This window comes from Corythoichthys intestinalis, chromosome 16 (genome assembly GCF_030265065.1).
Source record: "Corythoichthys intestinalis isolate RoL2023-P3 chromosome 16, ASM3026506v1, whole genome shotgun sequence".
NCBI lineage: Eukaryota > Metazoa > Chordata > Actinopteri > Syngnathiformes > Syngnathidae > Corythoichthys > Corythoichthys intestinalis.
In genome coordinates this window covers 7,604,442-7,627,357 of record NC_080410.1, presented here as the reverse complement: position 1 = coordinate 7,627,357, position 22,916 = coordinate 7,604,442, and positions in this window count along the sequence as shown.

Here is a 22,916-nt window from a genome sequence, read left to right as displayed (position 1 = left end):
CGTTCAAGAACTGCTCGGATTTCTAGCTATCAGCTACCTTGCTGTCCTCAACAATGTGTTGGAATAAAACACGGGGAGGATTGACGGTCTCACATATGGATGAAATGGAAAGGACACTTTCGTGTATATTGACACTTGACGACTCTAATCAAATGACGTTCAGTAGACGTGCTGGGGTCCACATTTTCGCAGGCAGCAAGATGGATAATGGCTAGAATCTGAGCAGTTCTTGAACGCGACACGAGCAGTACATTGCTCATTTGCACACGACCGCAACCTTCCTACGTACCTACGTGCTCCTTTCCTACTGCTACTTGTAACGCGTGGTAGGTAGGATGCGTGCATAAACATGACAAATAGGGGAGAAGCTTCCACTTATGCACATTTATTCACAAAAAAATAATAATAATAAATCCACCTTGACCACTCGTCACTTGGGAGCTCAGCGGTTCGCACACACGCGTTCGCAGATTAACTCCAACATAAACGTAAGCAGCAACAGAAGACTATATTCAATGTAAATAAAGCAGCGCCAACGCGTGGTGGATGTCGGGAGGAACACCATTTAAGGAGGTGACTGTTACAAACTCCGCCCAACGACGTAAAAAAAAAAAAAAAAATGCGATATTGGATAACTTCTCGCGGCACACCTGACGATCTCTCACGGCACACTAGTGTGCCACGGCACACCGGCTGAAAAACACAGCGCTAAATGAAGCTGCGCTAAAGTGAATGTCATGCCATGATTGACCAATACTGATCCAAATATATTGCGCATTGGATTATAAGGCACACTATCGGCTTTCGAAAAAAATTGAAGGCTTTTAGGTGCGCCTTATAGTGCACAAAATACGGTAGTTGAATCGCAGATTGATTTCCTAACCCTTTTGTCGACATATTGTGAGAAATGTTATCGTGAGCCTCGTATCGCAAATCGTATCGGGAGGTACCAAGAGGTTCTCACCCCTATTCTCAATGAGAAAACGCCATGCCAAGGGCTGAATGGTTGCAGCACCAATATTAGCACTTAAAGGGAACCCTAATTACAATGACATGTTGGTTCTGTATGTATATTATATTAATTTGATAATATACGAGCTTTGAAAATAATTTGCAGCTTAATATAGTATTAAACTATTTCGACATAAGTCGCCATTGATGTTTAAGTCATAATGTGGTGACGTAAAATACGCATTAAAAAGGCATATTCAGGCTGCGAAGGCAATTATTCGTTGCTGTGCTTTGTTTTGACACGTGAGAACTAGACCTCCGTGAAGTTGGATCCCCACAACATGCAAATTTATATTAAAATGATGTCAATCGTTTGTTCTGCTATCGCTTTTGAGATGCAGGTCATCCCCGGGTTACGAACGAGTTCCATTTCTACGTAACCCGAATTTCCACGTAAGAAAGAATTAACCCTTTAAGTACCCCCAAAATAACTATCCAAAAAGTCCAAAAGTATTGTCTTTTGTTTAATGGTGAAGGATACACTGCACTCTGGCGGCAGCGTTGGGTCTGGCTGGACTGTCGCCTTGTAGGGCTTAGCAGATTCAAACGTCTGACATGGATAAAGAATAGCTGCACTCTGGTTCAGCCCACATAAGGCTGTAAGTTGTTTCAGCTAATATATGTTTGTGTATGCATTTGTAGTCAAGTTTAGAGCAACAGTTTGTGGAGTTACGTGTGAGCGATTTGCTATGAGAATTGTAATACATTAGCATTTGTAGCATTTAAGATAGTGAAGTTTTGTCAGGCAAATTACCATAATTTAATCTACCTAATTTACATATTGATCAGACTAGATATACATTTGAACACCAATTGTTTTGTATCAAGTGTTCAATCATAAAAATGTGTGTCGTTTTGAACATAAGTGTACATTTGTGTGTTACAGCTTTACAAATTGTCAAAAGTGAATGAAGTGAAAAGCTTCAAAAAGCACAATTGCCTTCTTTGCTGTCTGTAAAGCTAAACAACAACAGAACACACCATATTAATAAAGTGAAATTAAAAAATAAGATACTGTGAGGTACAATCAGGTCCTGTTTATGAGACTGAAAAAAAAAAACACTGGAGAACAAAATGGCGGATGAGGCTCAGGCATCGTAAAGTCAAAATCACGTGAGTCAAGTACATCGTAACCCCGGTACTACTTGTAGTAATTTCATGGGATGACGTCACGCAGCCCCGATTTATTGAAAAATGGACTCAAATGGGTGCCGTTTTTTGTGCTATGTTTCTTGCTAGTTGTTGGTACACTCCCTGTAATTGAGAGAGTTGGTACGCTCCATCAACCGCAGGTTGGATACGGAAAAGCTGTGAGTGACGTCAGCACTCGAAATTAATATCTCAATGCATTTCTATGAAACGATACCAGCACAAACGATTTTTTTTACAGCACAAACATAGCATAAACGAATGGCACCATTTTGGGTTCATTTTGCAATAAATGGGGGGCTGCATGATGTCATCACACAAAATTAATATTTAATACCTATAAAACGATAGCAGCACAAACAAAAATTTTTACAGCACAAACTAAGCATAAACGATTAACGTTACTTTTAGCCATTTTTAATCAAAGTGGGGGGCTGGTTTACCTCAGATTGACCTATAAAAGAATTGTAAATATCTTAAAATGATAGCAACACAAACGAAACGTTTTACAGCACAAACGTAGCACAAACGATTGACATTTTATATGTTGTCTGAAGGGGCACCAATTTCATCAAGGTTAGAATTAGAGAATATTTCACGGTCCACCAGAGGATAGTGTCGACATGTTAAAAAGTCTACTAGGGAGAAATTATACTAGTATTTTGCTGAGACGTTAATGCGGCTCTGTTCTGATCAAAGTGCTGTGCACATATTTCTGTAGGTTCATCTATGTTTTTGTCTCAGTGTGCCAGCCATGTTCCTGTATGCACTTGTGTTATCTTCATTAGTCACGGCTTCACTTGAAAATTAATGTAAGCTATGCTAAGTGCTAAGGTGTGCTACTAGTGTGTTACTTAGATGTTATAGTGACCACTACATTATAACAGAATTCACCTAGGGAACTTGAGTGGGGCATGTTGTGTTCCTGGGGGGAACTATTTAGCTGTGCGCGTTTCCGGCTGAGTCACGAGACATTAGAGAGTTACAAGAGACACGAGCGGCAAAACAACGCGAAGCAGACTCAACAACATCATCCGCTACACTGGTGACCCCGACTTGCCTCATTGAAGTCTCAGAGGCATTTTATGAACACTTTAAGCAATGGCGGACGCTGGTTCGCTGGTTCGCGTACGCGGAAGCGCAGTTCCTCTGTGGTATTACAGACGATACCATGTGCTTCTACCACGTGGTGGCCGCGCTCGGGTACTCGACGGCGGTCAGAGTTCAGCGTTTCATTGCTTTTCCGCCAAAAGAGGAAAAATATGGGGCTCTTAAGGGGGACCTTCTCTGGTGTTTTGAACCGTCGCATGCTTTATCGACTTCAACCAGCGCCCCGGCCGTGCAACCCGACCGCTCCGTTAATTCGTGTTACGCCTGGCGTCCTGTGTGGGTGAATTCTGGGGGGACCTGTGTAGTGACCACTACATTATAACAGAATTCCCCTAGGGAACTTGAGTGGGGCATGTTGTGTTCCTGGGGGGAACAATTTAGCCGTGCGCGTTTCCGGCTGTGTCACGAGACATTAGAGAGTTACGAGAGACTCGAGCGGCCGAACAAGGCAACGCGGACTCAACAACATCATCCGCTCAATGTCATTATTAAAAAATTCTAAATGGACATTGAGAAGCGCATTTCTTCAAGAGTTGGTGAAGGTTTCCAAATATATTTGTTTCCAAAATTGCCCGTAATCAATTTGGTTTTGAACCAAAAAGCCCAAAGTCGAGCTCTGTGAGACTGGTTGACTGGCGCTAACCTACTGGGCTGTTCTACACGAACTTTTTGGGGCATTTATGTCTGCGTTGGCATTGTGAACATTTAGCACAAACACATCATCAAGTGGAATCAACTAAAAATTCCCCCTGCATGTTGTCCACATTTTTACTTTTGTCTTGGTGTGTCTTTTTTTTTCTTTTTTTTTTTTTTTGTCGTTTTGCATTCACTTGAACTGTAAAGGCTGCGAGAGCTCATCACCACAGCCCACCTTAGTGTTTTACGTCACCACATTGCAACTTAACAACGGCGCCTTTTGTAAAAATAAAGTTTTTAACATTTTATTAAACTGAATTATTTTCAAAGGTCTTATATTAACATTAAAATAAAACAGAACCGACATGTCATTTACTCCGAGTTCCCTTTAAAGTCACAAATTTTCTCCAGTCTCAAATAAGCTTCATATATTTTTTCCATAGAGACATTTTAGCACATATTCCATCACCTTTGCCAGGCCAGACAATGACGGTATAAAGTTAGATAATTGCAGAGCGGCGTTTAACCTTCCATCAAGTCTCTATTTATCAACGCAGCTTAGAGATTAAATAGGTAGAGAGATGCACACAGACAACATTCATACTCACACACACACCTCTATGTAATTGTCTTCAATTATCCAAGCATGTGGGAGGAAACCAGAGACGCACTAAGCCAACTTGCTTTCTGCGGAACGCCAATGTTTTGTCACTTTATTTTCACAGGAGAAACTAAATGAAACTATTGAACACAGTTTTGTTTGCTCCACCGTTGTTTGACCTCAAGGGAGAACTAAGTGACAGTTTAAGAACGAGCTGAACATCCTCAAAGACTTGTCACTTGAGGTGCTTTTCCCTCACTCTGTCTGACTGGTTCAGCCAGACATTTTAGCAACAAAATGACACGCCTATGAGGAATTTTCAATTTCTCCAGAACCAGTCAGTGACAATATTGAACACATTGTTCTCAAGGGTTTCACAGTTGAAAATGAGTCCCACTCTGGCCCTGGGTTGGATTGACTATAGTGATGCTTTGAGGTTGACATTTATTCAGGACTTTATATTTAAAGTATGTTGAAGGTGGTTGATATTCTACTTTACAGATTGTTCTGCTTGAGTTGCCATTTTTGTGACTTTAGAATGAGATGAGAGTGATGTATTTAGGGCTGCAGCTATCGATTATTTTGGTAGTTGATTATAGATGAACTAGTTAGTTCGAATAATCGAGTAATCGGATAAACATACAAAAAAAAATTAAAATACCTGAGCCTCGAACGGTATTTAAAAAAAGAAATAAAGAACTATGTACAACAAAAGAACAATTGGCTAAGTTACATAGCAAAAGCAAAATGCTATAAAATACTAATGTTTTGTTTTTTGTTTTCTTAAACAATGCTCTTAAGAAATGGTTGGGACACATATTCCCACAAAAATCGGCTAAATATACCTTTAAACTAAATTAATTAAAAAAAATTTGCGCAAACAAAACTTAGCTTATGTTGGTCTTAACAGGGAGCAGCTGGATTTGGCCATGTAAAATTAAGCAGGATAGAGGGCAGTGTATCCACCCAAATCAATAGAACTAAATGCAAACATTTTCAAAAGCAAACCATTACAACGCCACTTTAATTAAACGAATACTCGAAGCAGCAAAATTTTAATTAGTCTTTTTTTCTAATCGAATACTCGAGTCAATCGGTGAATCGTTGCAGCACTAGATGTATTGTTTTCTTCGTTTTTACAAAATTCATTTCAAAAAGATTTATGCACATATTACACATGCAACTATGGATAAAAGAAACCACGTGAATGTTGGCACTCTCAACTTTTAAAGTGCTGATCTGCATAGTCCTTATTTTCAGGACAAATAAACCCATTGAAGATATCAGTGAAATAGCTGATATTTAATGACTGAAATGTTTCCAGTCCTCAAAAAAATACTTAAATTTCTACCATTCAAGAAAGAAAATACAACTAGTGTCATTGGAGAGCTAGATTTACCTAGATCAGGGGTCGGCAACCCAAAATGTTGAAAGAGCCATATTGGACCATAAAAAAATATATATATATATATGTCTGAGGCCGTAAAAAAATTAAAAGCCTTAAATATACCTAATAATGAAGGCAACACATGCTGTATGTATCTGTATAAGCTATATTAGCCTATTATAAAAATGACTTAAGTCGGCTAAAAATACATAATGAGCCTTCATGATTTAATGTTTATTTTCCCTGCAATGCATCCAACGTACCGCGTGACTACTCTGTTGTATGATGCCACCTCAAGTTTAACTTCATTACGATACTAATGAATTGTTTCATTGCTTTTATGAAATTATAGCAATTCAATAAAGAAATCCGATTTTTGATCAAAAAACAACAAAATGGAACGTTTCATGTATTATTGTCACATGTACTTTAGTCATGATATTGTCTCATGTACTTTAGTGATTATAATAACTAGAAACTGCAATTTCTGGAGAAATTACTCTGGGTCTTTGCTCTGTGGTGATACAGATCTTAACCTCACCCAGTTGGCTTGGGGACATTTCGGGGACAATATCAGGTCACTTCCTGTTGATTTGGGGACATTTTTTTTTTTTTTTTTTTTTGCCATTGAAAATAAATGGGAAAATTTTTGGACGTTCATGGACGTCAATGGCAGCACCCTCCATAAGCGTCAATGGAATTGGGGACATTTGTGGGACACGTCGTATTGATATCTGGTCATTTCCTGTTGATCTGGGGAAATTGTTTTTTTTTTTTTTTTTTTTTTTTTGCCTTTGAAAAAGAATGGGAAAAATTATGGACGTCCATGGACGTCAGTGGTATCGACTTACATAGGTGTCAATGGAATCCAAGTACATTTGCATCAATAGAATGAAAAAACATGATTAAATGCCATTGGAAATGAATGGGAAGTTTGGACGTCCATGGATGTCAATGGCAGCACCCTCCATAAGTGTCAATGGATTGGACATTTGGGGGACACGTCCTATTGATATCTAATCATTTCCCGTTGATTTGTGGACATTTTTTTTTTATCCATTGAAAATAAATGGGAAAAAAAGGGGGGCGCTAAAAAGCTGCATGCGGCCCTCAAAACACGGGCTGCCGACCCCCGACCTATAGTGTTTCACAAAAGTGAGTACACTCCTCGTATTTCTGCAGATATGTAAGTACATCTTTTCATGGGACAACAGAGAAAATGAAACTTTGACACAATAAAATGTAGTCTGTGTGCAGGTTATATAATAAAGTTAATTTATTTTCCCCCTCAAAATAACTCAAAATATAGCCGTTAATATCTAAACCCTGGCAACAAAAGTGAGTACACCCCTATGAAAAAATGCACATCCCTAAATGTCCAAATTGAGTACTGCTTGTCATTTTCCCTCCAAAATGTCATGTGACTCGTTACAGGAGTGCTGTCAGCATTGCTGCAGAGATGAAAGAGGTGGGGGGTCAGCTTGTTAGTGCTCAGACCATATGCCGTGCTCTACATCAAATTGGTGTCCATGGCTGTCACCCCAGGGGGAAGCCTTTTCTGAAGACGTTACATAATTGATGTGCATTTTGCAAATTTCTGGGTGCATTCAATGACAGAACAAAAGCTGTGTAGAGAAATGCACGCTCAACAGAGAGCTCGGCGTTGCTGATATGCTGTACAGATAAGGAGGTCATGAGCCTTGCTGGTTGGCAGTTAAAAGTCCATGATTATTGTTGGCAGTTAAAGTCCATGATTATCTGAGACAAAACTAACTGTCAACGGTTTTCTGTGAAAAACAACTCAGTTTATGGACATGATTGCATTCGGCAAGATGCATACTGACTTCATACTCCACACAAAACGAGAGAAAAAATTGCCCAATGTGTACATTTTTTTTCTTTAATTTGAGTGTTCAGTGTTCAGCACGAATTGCGTCGATAGTTTAGAAGGACAGAATAAGGGGAAGGGAGCATGAATTGTGGTCATTGCGTCTGAAGTTAATGTGTGCCTAGTGGTTGCATTTCCATATGAATGGCTGTTGTCTGTCCGACAACGACTTGCCAGTTCAAAAGCACTTGGGTCATTTTGGCCACCTCTGGGTTTTCTGGGGGAAAGACCATATTGGCCATTATTTTGGACTTGTAGGAGTACCAGAATTCTCTGGGACTTCTAGTGTTAATAAAATACTGCAGGATGATATGCCTATGCATTGAGGTTGCAACCACAAATCGATTAATTGGTTACAGACGAATTTGATAATCAATTTTTGCACCGTTTGGGTCCTTGTTTGTGTGTGATGTGAGGCTGTGCGCGCGCGCGCACCAGTGATTAGGGTGAGAGAGAGAGAGTTCACTGCTGCAATTGCTGCAACTGCTGCTGTTGCTGCTGTTGGGTGGCTAAATCAATCATACTACTAAGTGCCGCGAGTTAGATTGTCTTTTGTGTCGTTAGATCCAGTGTGCTTCTGTCAGAGGTGAGTATATTAAGCCAATTGTATTGTTTGTATTCTTTGTTGATGAGATGTTACTACTTAGCATAGAGTGTTAAGCTAGTTAGCAATTATGCTAATTAGTGTCTTAAGTGCCCATTATTGTGTTTTGGAGAAGCATATTAGCACTTGAGTTATTGTTAGATAGTAAAGTTGTGTCATTTCTTTTTGTAAAGAAACCTCACAAATAACCACCTCATATAACCACTTAGTCTCCTTTCAACACAAACGCAAACTAAATTGTCATACAATAGTGTGCTTTGAAATTGGTTTTGGAATGTACTTGTAAAAGTAATTGAAAAAAGTGGCATTTATTCGAGTAATTAATCGTCCAATTAATCGATTAAAAAAAAATAATAATAATAATAATCGTTTGTTGCAGCCCTGCTATGTATTCATAAAAAAGGCAGAGGCACCAAAAAAATGCTATATTTTAGCTACAACTCAATGTAGTTTAACATGAACACAATGCTTTGATAGAGGGAACTCTTGTGTTGAAGTGTTGAAATAAAATATATATTGGACTTATGTTAGATGACACTGTACCCAAAAAAAAAAAAAATCAATATGTTTGGTGCAGCTGTATTGTACCTAAATGTTAAATACAAGTAATTTTATGTTGTATTTAATATATACACTCACCGGCCACTTTATGAGGTACACCATGCTAGTAACTGGTTGGTCCCCCTTTTGCCTTCAGAACTGCCTCAATTCTTCGTGGCATAGATTCAACAAGGTGCTGGAAACATTCCTCAGAGAGTTTGGTCCATATATATATATATATATATATATATATACATATATGTATGTATGTATGTATGTATGTATGTATGTATGTATGTATGTGTATATATATATATGTATATATATATATATATATATATATATATATATATATATATATATATATATATATATATATATATATATATATATATATATATATATATATATATATATATATATATAAACGATTAAAAAATTTAATCTAGTTAATCATATGTCAACTGTGTGATTAATCATGATTAATCACATTTCCCTCGGGATGAATAAAGTTGCTCTTCAGGAAAAAAAATAAATAGAAAAATACTATAATTGACTTAAAATTTGTCTTAAGATGAAATGTATGATGTGTGAATGAATTAATACTTAACCAAATAGAGTTTTAAAATTTTATTTAACAACTCAGCTCGTATAAAATAAAAAATAAAATAAATTGTCTGTATTATACAGCAAAGCGCTTTAACAGATTAAAGTGCCTCGGACTAACAATGTGGCTCAAGTACCGTTTGGCATTTTACCCAAAATTAACTAACAATATAAAGACCAGACAAGCACAATACAGTAACAATAGCTAGTGTTTCAAAAAATGTGTAGACAACTTGTCTGTTAAATTGAACATTTCACACAAATAAATGCAGCAATTGCAGTTTTACACTAAATGGCCTGAAAGCTGTGTGAGATATAAAAAAATAAACTAAATTTTCACACACTTAACTGAAAAACATTACACTAAACTGTGTGTCAAGGTGTTTAGAAACACTGCTTAAGTTAGCCAGTCATACTCTCTATTTTTTTAACCAACTGCTCAGGCAAACTAGCTTGTTGACATTTTCAGATAACAGAGCAGACCTTTTCTTTTGAACAATGTGCCCTGTCAAAGAAAACAATCTCTCGCAGGGAACGGTTGTGGCAGGTGTGACCAGATACTTTTTTTGCAAGGTGGGCCAGCTTACTCTGGGCACCACTGTGAGCAGATCACTACTGTACTGGACATAAGTCAGTGCTGGCGCTGCCTTGTATCTGCCTAGTAGTTTGTCATTGGTTGTTGTTGTTGTTGTTTGTAGTCATTTGATTTTCAAGGCCCTCGTCTTCGACTATGATAATGGATCTACACTGTACAGTCTCTGGCTACCCAAGTAGCGATAGCAGTAATCAACCTACTTGTTGTCTTTTTGTTGACAAGTCCGAGTGCGCACGCTGCCAGTGTAGCTTGATGACTGCGACTTCTTCCCACAGTGTTAGCGTAATTGCTGAAATGCTTTGCCCGAAGGTGGTACTTTAGGCTGGTTGAGCTTCAATCGAAGGACAGTTCATTACAGCAGTATTTGCACACAACTTTGGTTTTATCCAGATTTCCATTAGGCAGCTTTTTAAAACGGAATTTGCCATGAAGAAGTCTTATGTCATCATCCTCACTCATCGTGGGTGGCTGCATTTTGTCCTGCATTGTCGCATGGAGAATGTAAACATCAGCGTTTGGGACTACCGAAGGCAGTTGTGGCCAAACTTAATATGGAGGAATGGGCCAAAATACCAGCAGCAGTGTGTGAAAAGCTTAAGAAGAGTTACAGAAAACGTTTGGCCTCCGTGATTGCCAACAAAGGGTACATAACAAAGTATTGAGATGAACTTTTGGTATTGACCAAATACTTATTTTCCACCATGATTTGCAAATAAATTATTTAAAAATCAAACAATGTGATTTTCTGGGGTTTTTTCCACATTCTGTGTCTCATGGTTGAGGTTTAACCATGTTGACAATTACAGGCCTCTCTAATATTTTCAAGTGGGAGAACTTGCACAATAAGTGGTTGACTAAATACTTATTTGCCCAACTGTATATGAAAAAATCTCGACCACTCCTTAAAGTCTGCGATTTCTGCATCGTGACCCTTGTTATATTACCATGTTTCACCCATAAAATCCCCCAAAAATCCAGACGTGGCCATTCACAGCTGTGTCTTGACACTCAGTGATACATGCTACATTGAGTTTTTGAATCGAAACAAGGTAAGTACGTGATAATATCTCGTTAAAGTCGTGGCGTCTTTAATTATGCTCTCACGTGCTCTCACCTCCAGTTAGGGTTTTGCGGTTTAATTTTTTGTTTTGTTTTGTTTTGAATGCCCTCCTGTTCAAAATTTTCCTTCCCCCAGAAAATTGAGATTTTAAGCTTTCCAATGATGTATCACACATGCATATCGGACAATTCTGAAAGTTGCCCAAATTGGGCGTCTCAGAGCGGAACTTCAAGTCACCTGAGTGTTTCCTGCCATATGTATAGTATATCATTCATGGTGAAAATCAATAAATAGTTAGGTGAGGGTTAAAAGAATGTTAAAGACATAAAGGGGAGGATTTTTTAGTAGATTTATTCCAAGCATGGTAAATACAACACTTACAGTGGGGCAAATAAGTATTTAGTCAACCACTAATTGTGCAAGTTCTCCCACTTGAAAATATTAGAGAGGCCTGTGATTGTCAACATGGTTAAACCTCAACCATGAGAGACAGAATGTGGAGAGAGAAACAAAAAATCAGAAAATCACATTCCGTGTTGCCCAACGACAGCCCCAAAACATCACTACTCTAGAGGAGATCTGCATGGAGGAATGGGCCAAAATACCAGCAACAGGGGTTTTTTCACATTCTGTCTCTCATGGTTGAGGTTTACCCATGTTGACAAATATAGGCCTCTCTAATATTTTCAAGTGGGAGAACTTGCACAATTAGTGGTTGATTAAATACTTATTTGCCCCACTGTAATGCACCAACTAGTATGATTGAACTTTATTATGAGAACATATTTTTTACACATCTCCACAAATAAACCCTTGATCCCGATGACAAAATTATTTGTGTGGTGCATAGCTCTTTTAAATTAGGGCTAAAAACGCTTTTGTTTAGCACTGCATATCCATAACTGTCTATATATTTCAATCTACCTGCTTTCTATTCCTCTTGTGCTTATCTCCATTGCTGATTTCAATTATTATTATTAGTAGTAGTTTTTGTTCTATTTTTATTTTTGATTTTTATTTTTTTATTTTTTTATTCTGTGATTAAATGCGATCTTTTGTCTTGGTTTTTACGTTGTGTTAATTTAAATGTGATTTTTATGATCCTCATGTGATGTAAAGCACTTTGAATTGCCTTGTGTTGAATTGTGCTATATAAATAAATTTGTCTTGCCTTGCCTTGCCATAGTAAATAAAGACCCCTGGCCTCTTTCCTTTTTTTCTTAATGATACTAGACGATATTTAGCAATCAAATCCTTTGACAAGTTAAAGATAAAATTTGTTTTTCACTATAGAAAGTGAGGTATCCTAAATTCTTCAATATTGACTATGAGTTTTGAATTCATGGACGACTAACTCTCAGCGACAATGAAAGGCACCACGTGCTGACTGGGATCTAAAACGCATGCTTGCCTCTAGGCAGAACAAGCAGGAACGGATTAAATATCTAAGAAGTAGATCTGCCCTTCTTTATCACGTTCAGCCCTGTCAAGAAAATCTTAAATAAGGCTGCTGCGTTAATCCAAAATCCTATTCTAGTTCTGCTAACATCAGCTTTAATGCCTCTTGGACATGGGTGGGAACTCCATTTTAGTTAACATTTCACAAGATATTTTTAAGAAGCAAAAGAGAAAAAGGGGACTGTATGTTGTGCAAGTTGCACTAAAAGTCTTTGCTGCAGAAAAGGATCACACTGACTTGAACTGGGATGTCTCAGTTATGCAAATCTGGATTTGCATGTTTTGGGAACAAGAGGAAGATAAAATGAAGATTAGTGTGTGTTTGTTGCAAAATATAGTGATGAGTTATCATGCACAAACTCATACACACAGAGATTTCTGTCTCTGTGCAAAACCATGGCTCAGTTCCTCATAAAAAACTCGTGACTCGCTTATTAATATGGGAAATTTATACAGATGCAAGATTAAACATTTTAGAAATACTTGACTGGATTTTTGATCCTAGTTAGAGGGGAAATACTTCGCTTTCCCAAGATCACATCATTTTGTTTCTATTATTGTATTAAGGATGTACCGAGAGCAAAATTCTTGGCCGAAACCTAAAACCGAATATTGGAAACAACTGGCCAAAAAAACGAAAGGCTGAAAATTACACATGCATATAATTTTTTTTTTTTTTTTTTAATTTCATTTCATTATTTTCCAATTAATGCCCTTTGCCTTGGCATTGGTTCTACAACCCCGGAGGCCCGAGAAATTTAGTTTGAAAGGTGCCGATTCTGAAACCTCACGGGCGGGGGCGGATCCAAATGGGGTGTAACAATTAAGCCTGAGTTATGCTCCCACATTGCGGTGACGGCGCAGCAACTACGGCGTCATTCGACATTCGATGGATCTCCGGCCAGGTGATGCGTTGCTCTGTAATTCACCGCCAAGCCACTAGAGGGGTGTTGTGTTATGTTTGTTCCGTTTTAGGGCATGCTTGTTGACTTCCTCTTGTCTAGTTTAACGGAGAAAAATAAGCAATGCAAGATGGAACGCTTGAATGTGGAACTTCAGCTCATCAACATTGAATAAATGTTGATCATACACATGTTGAGGCACAGGTGACGCAGAAGACTGGGTGGTCTGTCCAACTTTTGATGCCGCATAGAGAGTTCTAGCCTCGGGTGAAAACCAGCTAGCTGTGGCGGCTAGCTTCAAACTGGTGTCGAGCACTGCGTCCAGCGTTTTGTCCGAGGTCTGCTAAGTCCTCCAGCCCGATTTGTGTTCCGTGTTCTACAACCAGTCAGTGGGAAGCCATAGCAGATTTCTGGCGTCTATGGAACTTCCCAAACTGTGTTGGAATCCTTGATGTTAACGTTATCATAAAGCACCGAGGCACTCTCAATCAGTGTGTGTGAACTGTCTATTGTTGAAAATTAAACATCAAAACAACTCTTTTGACACCAAACCTGTGCTTTATTCTTCATATAGTTGAAGGGTGACACGTAAATTAGTCACAGACTCACAGCAAACATATGTACACAATAAATGATGAAGTGCACCAACACAAAATCCAACAAAAAGTGATAGAAAGCCGACTGGGTCACCGCTTCGTATGGCCACTCGATTCCGAACACATAAGTCTCAGTGGTTCTTCCATTTTTTTAATTCAATCGCTGACCTTGCCATTTGACAGTCTTTATGATGTCTTGATGAGACTTGCTCTTTGATGATACTCCCGTCGGCTTGATCCATGTTTGCGTGTAGAAAAATATTGTTTTACAATGGCGGTGATTTCGCGCTGCCGGAAACAACGGTCTGAGCGGACCAATCACTCTCCATTTCCACCACGTCATATGCGTCGATGTGACGCTAGGGTTTGAAAAATCAATAGGTACACGTCAGGCTACGGCGCAGGGTCGTAAATCGGGTTTTCCTTGACGCCGCAGGTCTGACGCAGAAGCATAACTCGGCCTTTAGTCGATGTGGATCAATACTATATTGATTAGTTAAGCACAATTGAATGTAATTCGATCAAAATGCAAATGATTATAATTTCAATACAGTGGTACCTCGACATACGATCACTTCGACACACGATCTTTTCGACATCCGATGTATAATTTGACTCGCCATTTGTTTCTACATCCGACAACATGCTCGATATATGACGATTTATGATTTATTTATATTTCTTTGTTTTCCCGTAAGACGGATGCATGGCGGATTTTCTCGTGAGAGAAATCAACATAGGTTCCAACAATTTTAGTGCAGGTGGTGAAAAGGTAAAAGGTGAGGCTTACCATTGAAATGAAGGTGGATATTATGAAAAAAAAATATGAGCGTGGGGTGCACATCCGTGAACTGGCTCAACAATACGGCCGTAGACAGTGTATGATCTCGGCAGTCCTCCTCCATTCGCCAGTATTTATAAGGTGACAATTATTATTAATGTAACATCACCAAAAAAATCGCCAGCTTCCTTAGGTTTTTAATCATTTATTCCAAAACTTGTGCAACACAACATGCCTACTGTCAGTCATAGCTGAACATGTAAAGTGAAAGTAAAAAGCCCTCACACATCAGCCACGCGGTGCGTTCAGGTACACCTCGCAATAATACATCTGCCACATTAGAACCAGATTTGTTACATTATTACAGGCACTATTATTATTACTATTATTATATTATCATTCCAAGTTTTATTTTTATTTATTTGTTTTGCTCTGTATAAATACTATTTGGAATAGTACCAGCAGTATTTAGTAAGGATTTAGTGTAGGTTTTTTTAGGCTTCGGAACAAATTCATGGAATTATAATGTATCCTTATGGGAAAATCCTGCTCGACATACGACCATTTCGACTTACAAACAAGGTCCTGGAAAAAATTAACTTCACATGTAGAGATACTACTGTATCTCGTTTTGTCAAAAAGGTTTTCTGCATTAAAAAATTTTGATGTTTCATCAACAAAATTATTATACACATGAGAATTTATATTTTTTTATTTCTTTAGAGAAAATTGGAATTTTTTGTGTTAAAAGTGAGACGTATTAAAAGATTGATGGTACACAAGAAAGCCCGCAAACAGTTTGCTGAAGACATGTCAACAAAGCGCATGGATTATTGGAACCATGTCCTATGGTCTGATGAGACGGGCGGGCTTTCTTGTGTACCGTCTTCAGAAGAGGCTTCCTCCTGGGGTGACAGCCATGCACACCAATTTGATGTAGAGTGCGGCGTATGGTCTGAGCACTAACAGGCTGATTCCCCACCTCTTCAAATCCCTGCAGCAATGTTGAGAGCACTCCTGTAATGAGTCACATGACATTTTGGAGGGAAAATGACAAGCAGTACTCAATTTGGACATTTAGGGATGTACGTAGATTCTAAGGGGTGTACTCACTTTTGTTGCCAGGGGTTTAGATATTAATGGCTATATTTTGAGGGGGAAATAAATTAACTCTATTATAAAAGCTGCACATAGACTACAATTCATTGTGTCAAAGTGTCATTATGTCAGTGTTGTCCCATGAAAAGATATACAGTGGGGCAAATAAGTATTTAGTCAACCACCAATTGTGCAAGTTCTCCTACTTGAAAAGATTAGAAAGGCCTGTAATTATCAACATGGGTAAACCTCAACCATGAGACACAGAATTTGGAAACAAAAAACAGAAAATCACATTGTTTGATTTTTAAATTAGAGTGGAAAATAAGTAATTGGTCACCTACAAACATGCAAGATTTCTGGCTGTCAAAGAGGTCTAACTTCTTCTAACGAGGTCTAACGAAGCGCCACTCGTTACCTGTATTAATGGCACCTGTTTTAACTAATTATTGGTATAAAAAACACCTGTCCACAATCTCAGTCAGCCACACTCCACTATGGCCAAGACCAAAGAGCTGTCGAAGGACTACAGAGACAAAATTGTAGACCTGCACCAGGTTGGGAAGACTGAATCTGCAACAGGTAAAACGTTTGGTGTAAAGATATCAACTGTGGGAGCAATTATTAGAAAATGGAAGACATACAAGATCACTGATAATCTCCCTCGATCTGGGGCTCAATGCAAGGTTTCACCCCGTAGCGTCGAAATGATAACAAGAACGGTGAGCAAAAATCCCAGAATCACACGGGGGGACCTAGTGAATGACCTACAGAGAGCTGGGACCACAGTAACAAAGGCTACGATCAGTAAAACAATGCGCCTCCAGGGACTCAAATCCTGCACTGCCAGACGTGTCCCCCTGCTGATGCCAGTACACATCCAGGCCCGTCTGTCATTCTCTAGAGAGCATTTGGATGATCCAGAAGAGGACTGGGAGAATGTATTATGGTCAGATGAAACCAAAATAGAACTTTTTGGTCGAAACACAGGTTCTCGTGTTTGGAGGAGAAAGAATACTGAATTGCATCCAATGAACACCATACCCACTGTGAAGCATGGGGGTGGAAACATCATGCTTTGGGGCTGTTTTTCTGCAAAGGGACCAGGACGACTGATCTGTGTAAAGGAAAGAATGAATTGGGCCATGTATCGAGAAATTTTGAGTGAAAATCTCCTTCCATCAGCAAGGGCATTGAAGATGAGACGTGGCTGGGTCTTTCAGCATGACAATGATCCCAAACACACAGCCAGGGCAACAAAGGAGTGGCTTTGTAAGAAGCATTTCAAGTTCCTTGAGTGGCCGAGCCAGTCTCCAGATCTCAACCCGATAGAAAATCTATTGAGGGAGTTGAAAGACTGTGTTTCCCAATGACAGCCCCAAAACATCACTGCTCTAGAGGAGATCTGCATGGAGGGATGGGGCAAAATACCAGCAACAGTGTGTGAAAAGCTTCTGAAGAGTTACAGAAAACGTTTGGCCTCCGTTATTGCCAACAAAGGGTACATAACAAAGTATTGAGATGAACTTTTGGTATTGACCAAATACTTATTTACCACCATGATTTGCAAATAAATTCTTTAAAAATCAAAAAATGTGATTTTCTGGGGGGGGGGGGGGGGGGTTCACATTCAGTCTCTCATGGTTGAGGTTTACCCATGTTGACAATTACAGGCCTCTCTAATATTTTCAAGTGGAAGAACTTGCACAATTAGTGTTTAACTAAATACTTATTTGCCCCGCTGTACTTCAATATCTGCAGAAATACGAAGGCTGCACTCACTTTTGTGATACACTGTAAATGTCCTTTCCTGTAAATTTGGGACACTCAAAAAATGGATCTCACGCCTGCAATTGCTAAGCTATAAGAGATCTCGAGATACGTTTGTGTGGAACTGTAGTTCACAACAACAAAAAATTATTTAGTTCTTGCCGAAATTTGTAAAGCTCTTTCCAAGGATATTAAAGTCCCTCCTTCTCCTTAAAATAATACTCGGTGTTTTCTTGTGCAAAAACTGGAATCGAGCGAGAGCCAGGCGAGTGGGCCGAGTTCTAGCGGCGACAAAGCCGAGCCATGTCGCTCCCGGCCAGATTAAACGGCGATTGGCAGAGGGGATGTGGAATCGCAGGAAAAAATGTGACAAAAAGAGGAAGTGGTCGTGTCACGTACAAGTGTTGTACTAAACCACAGCAAATGCACATGTATGCATTTAAATACTATTTGTATAATGTTCACTTGATTAAACTCCAAACTACTCATGCACAGGCTCAAATGCACTGTACTCAATGTGACGCGGGACATCACTTAAGAGCAACTTCAGAATAAGCGTCTAGCAGCGATGAAGCAATTTTTTTTTTTTCCTTCATTTAATCATTTAGATATGTCTTTGATACCTCAAAATACTTCCAAACCGCCGACATGTTGACGGTGAGTCAGTAGTGTTGCTTCTCACCGAGTTTTGATTTCGTCATCACGAGAGAACTACAGTTCTTCACACTTTTCGGTGGTAAACTTAGGGCTTTTAACTAAAGATACACGATAATATCGGTCACCGATAATTATCGGCCGATAATGGCAATTATGACGTCACACAGATAATCCAGATAATAAAAAAATTCAACCGATAATGCAATCCGATAATTATATACTTGATTTTGCCTCCAAATTTGCGCAACCAAAGAATTCAGCACACCGCCTCCTCAACCCCTCCCCTCTCTGAAGCCCCTGAGGGAGGAGGGGTTGAGGAGGCGGAGTTACAAGACAAGAAGTAGTTGAATATTATGGCGGCTGTGACTAAAAAAACGACGCTCTCGCCATCTGCGAAACATGTACCGTATAAGTTCCACGAGGCAGAAAGAACGCGTCCTCATTCAAAACCACTAACCCAGCAGCCATTTAAAAATGCATCATAAAGAATTTTGGAACAAATACGAGGCTGCTGCTAGCAGGAATGCTAAAGCTATTGTAAACACTAAGCTAAACTACAGGGCTTGTGACGATACAGAGTCGGGCTGCTTGGGAATGCAGCCCAAGGCGGGTGGTAAATTCGCATCTAAGGCTAAACACCGGCACTACTGGAGACCGATAGTCGGCAAGTAGCCGTCTTCCGACGGAGCCCGCCGCTCTGGCCAGTCCGGCAGGCCGCCTCGCCATAGTCGGGGCGGGCCGAGCCCGGTTCCCCGGCCTCTGGACCTCCGGCGAACACCCCGGTTTCTCGAGCGTTCCCCCACGGCGTGCGAGCAGAGCCAGGACCCGAATACGCCGCGGCGAACCGGCCAGGGCGGGCGGATTATCCGGTACGAATGTAGCTGCCGCCGCCGAGACGAGACACATGTTTTTTTTTTTTTACCTTAATGACCCGAGAACCAAAGCCCTGGATAAAAGAAATAATGCAGTTTATACGACCACCATTCTTCATGAAAAAGTGATGTCCGGTAAGCAAGCTTGTCATGACGGCACAGTGGTTATAAGATCATTTAAACATGGAGAAAACGAAGTCAGCCAGTCAATAATGCATTCAGAATGTGAAATGACGAGCGGTCAGATGACTTTGTAACGCTGCCTTTATTTTCGGCTTAATAAAACTCAGGCACAAAACAACACGCACGCGGATGCGAGCTCCAACTCCGTCCAAATAGTACTGCCGTGTAGCAGTTTAGCTGCTGTAACGCAAATGTCGTGAAAGCCGCAAATGTAAACAAAGCGCTGCAGAATGGGTACATGACATCTCGCTCTTTTGAGGTAATCATTTTCACAGTGTGCAACAAAGCATATAACATTAGCAATCACTTTTCAAATTATTTAACTTATTTGTCTGCTCAATTACAGTCACAGTAGATAATAAAATTCTTAAATCAATATTCTGTAGCCACAAATATTATTCAAAATCTTTCCTTCTTCAAGTTTTTTTTTTTTTTAGGATTAAGTATAATAATGTATTGCTTAAAACAAGGCTGTTAAGATTATTTTCAGCTAGCTATTTTTCTTCCAAGAAATCTGAGAGAAATACAGTTGAAGCGATCGCAGATAATTTCACTTATTGCCAACAGATTTACACTTAAAACTGACTAGTTTTAAGGAGGTGTGTTTTGCAGCGGATTAATGTTATATATGTTAGGAATGGCTTACTTTTAAACGCATTTTTGTGTAACTTAGGTATTTACTCTGTAATTGTTGCCAAAGGTTTACCATTACACAATGTCAGACAATCTGTCATTATTTAGATGTTTGAATTGACGACTTGTTCATACTTTATGTTGAAAAAAAGAGCAATAAATTATATTTTTGCACAGTAATATTTTCTTTTGTGTATACTTTAAAATTTTACATAAATCTTTTAATAGAATTATCGGCTTGACATTATCGGTTATTGGTTGGAATGAGGAGGAAATTATCGGTTATCGGTATCGGTTGAAAAATGCATTATCGTGCATCACTACTTTTAACCAAAAACCGAAAATGCAATTTTAGCTATTTTGGGCCGAAGGTTTTCACCACCGAATTATCGATCACATCTCTATTGTATACAGTATGTATCTATCATTAAATATGTAGAAAAAACCTGTCACCCCCTGTTAAATATTGACAAAGAATCTTTACTTGCAGGTCTATTGCAAGAAATGTTACTTTTGTGGTAAGAATAAAACTGATAAATCAAGTGATATCACGTCCCGATACTCTGTTGTTAATGTGGCTCCACTTGTCGGATGTCATCTGATTGATTGGGTCTGTATAGCAACAACTAGATCACACTACTTGACGTCCTGTTGTTCCCACTCCCGCCCACAATTTTGTTTTTTTGTCAAGTTGGTCTCAAACAACATTAATAGACAAGTTTCCTGAGTGAAATATGGGCAGCACCATCTTGAAAAATGTCTGCTCCGAACTTCCGGTTTAGAAAGAACACGAATTGCGGTTGAAGTAAGCAATGTGTTGACAAAGTTAAAACTGCAAAATCAAGCTAGAGGAACCCACAGAATCTCCAAAAATGGATTCAGCATGACGTAGATGAAACTGTATGATTCTTCTTATCACTTCGATGATCATTCGTGGACAAAATTATAACAACCTGTTAGCCTGTGTTGACGTGAGGTATAAATTTATACGCTGGCCACTTGAGTGACGAAATGAGGTGAAATTTATTATATTGTTATTATTATTATACCGTTACGCTTTGGAGGCCGGAAATTATGTTACATTTGCCAAATGCAGAAGAGCTGACACGGATTTTGTGGTTACAAAGAAATACTACACGATATGTATATATCAACAAAAATAGTAGGTCGCAAGAAAATATCTGGACGACATGAATGATTCCATTTCTTGTGCAAAACAGGTCAGTAAGTCACAATTTATAAAATTAATGGAAAAATAGCATACGAGAATGTGATATCAGACAGCAGAGCTCCGGAGCCTCGCCAAACTTTCACCCGACATTACAGCCTACAGACAGGCTTTCTCCCGCTGTCCTCGGTAATTCCAGCTTCAATAGCGTATCTTAAACACTGCTGCAGTTAAAAAGCTCATTGTTGGATCTCGGGATCAAGCTGACGGTCCACCGCGAGGCGAGCCACCGCATCCAGCCCCAGCCTCTCGGCCACCCCCGGGTACAATAACATAGTCTTGATATATGTTCATCAACGTACAGTAAGTGTTGCTGTGAGGCACATCAACTTATCTTCCCTTGCCTAACAGTCTTTCCACCTGTAAACAAATGAAAAAAAAAACTAACACTAACACTTACATTAATGCGTTGACATAAGTGTGCCATCTACACGTACTGATTAGCAACAGCCTAGCAGCAGATATAGTAGTTGTAGTAAATAATATTAAAGCTCATCAATAATTAGAATCATCACTGTGATAACAATATCAAAGGAAACAAGGCGTTTCATGCGCAAGATTTTAGCTTTAGTATTTTTTGAGCACCGGACACATGACAATGCAGGGATAGGAAGAACATGCAGTACCTTCCATAACACAGGGGCAACACGGCTACAAAAACACCCGGTCTTTGTGGTGGCACAAGCTTGGTTCCACATCTACCTTCATGAACATATTGTCCTCCCCTGTCGTGATGATGGCAGATGGATACGGTACTTCCAAATTGTCTTTTTTAAGGGATTTTGAGTAGTAATGTTACTCCAGCTCCACTGTTGTTTTGGATGGAAAATTTCTAAAACGGAAGTTGCTTGCAGACAATAAGGAAGTAAAGCGGAAGTACCTCGGAAACTTGAATTCCTCGGAAGTCTTGAATTTCACTTTCCATGAGCTGTAGGAACCCTGTCAATATTTTCCATTTCCACTCATTTTTTCCTATATTACTGATAAATGCAATGCTTTAGCAACTTATTTGCGCATTGCCGCCAACAATTTGGCTTATGGGTGGAGTAGAAGTTCGTCAGCAACAGAAGAATTCAAGAAAAATAATGTTTTTTCAAAAAAATAAATCTGCAAAAGTCCTACTTGCACAGGTGCAAGTAGATGAAAAATTTGTGTCAAATTTTAGGGATGACATGCTCCCAGTTAGGAGCAGTCTGGAGACCTGAATAGAAATAAACTTATTGTTAAAATAACCCTCTGATAGTACAATAAAAAATAATCATTAATATCCTTTGCAGCAGGGCTGTTAAACTGTCAAATACGCAATAAATTGTATGATATCTGGTTTTGGAATCAGTTGCCAGTAAAACATTTTGTTCAACAAATACTTAATTTAACGGTCGATTGGATTTTTTTTTTTTTTTAATTATCTCAAAATTTTTAAAAGTGACAACAATCTGCAGTTATGGTATTTTACCAGGAAACAAAGTTAATGAACATGATTTGTGATTTGGGCCACACAAAATGATGTGGCGTGCCAGATCTGGACCTGGGGCTTTGAGTTTTGACACC